The following is a 1,115-nucleotide window of genomic DNA, read 5'->3' on the forward strand; positions in this document are numbered from 1 at the left end:
GACGGAGGTGGATGGACAGAGGCAACTTCTGAACGTGGATGGCACTTGTGTATAATATACCTCTAAACTCTGCTGAAGATGTTACCTAGTCTGGTAACGAGACGCTCAGAAACCAACCCAAAAGCTCGGAGAACGAACCTCCACCCGAGCTACAGATATTCGCCACCAATGCAAACAATATACTGTATACACACACCTACACCCATCTCCCAAAAATAAAAATAAAAGACGGCTAATTATGCCGTTACCGCTACATTTATGAAACCTCTGATCTCAGAAACGGCTGGCTCACCCAGGCTGCGATCTTTTGCACAGTTACTTGCAAGTAAGTAGCCTCGGAGTTAATGGAGCTTATTTGTAAGTCATCGTCTAACGCTTCAGGGCAGCCAACCAAGCCACCACGGGGAACATTTGGTACTGATTAAGCGTGTCTTGTAAACGCAGCCCCTGGATTTTGTTCAACAAGCACGGTTGAAGAAACTGCAGTTTAACACTGGTGAAATCATCCATAGAACATTTGACTCCCTAACATCAGAACGGTTGATTTGCACCTGGTTGTATATATATTTTTAATTCTCCCTGAATGAGGGCGTCACTTTTTTTTCCCTCCTCAAAGTGCCCACAGTTGAATGCAATAATTAAAGAGGAAAAAAACCCCAGCTTTTAGGAAAATAACTTTTTTTTTCACCAAGATTTCTTCAAGCAATCCTTTTTTCCTTCTCTTTGCTCCAGCCAAACAAATGAAATTTAGTAAGTGGAATGTTTACCATCTGTTTGAAATTGGTGTGTTTCAAAGGCAGGGCTACGATTGAATGGAATGGGACAACTTGCTGCGAGACAATTCAACAGTTCAGTTTAATTACTTATTTATTATTTAATTATTTATTATTTAATTAATCAGTTTAATTATTCAGTTTAATTAACCAGTGGAACAACCTGCCTCCAGAAGCGGTGAATGCTCCAACACTGGAAGTTTTTAAGAAGAGACTGGACAGCCATTTGTCCGAAATGGTATAGGGTTTCCTGCCTGAGCAGGGGGTTGGACTAGATGACCTTCAAGGTCCCTTCCAACTTTACTATTATTATTATTATTATTATTATTATTATTATTATTA

Source organism: Protobothrops mucrosquamatus, unplaced genomic scaffold (assembly GCF_001527695.2).
Source record: "Protobothrops mucrosquamatus isolate PMUCROS unplaced genomic scaffold, P.Mucros_1.0 scaffold4220, whole genome shotgun sequence".
Classification (NCBI taxonomy): Eukaryota; Metazoa; Chordata; class Lepidosauria; order Squamata; family Viperidae; genus Protobothrops; species Protobothrops mucrosquamatus.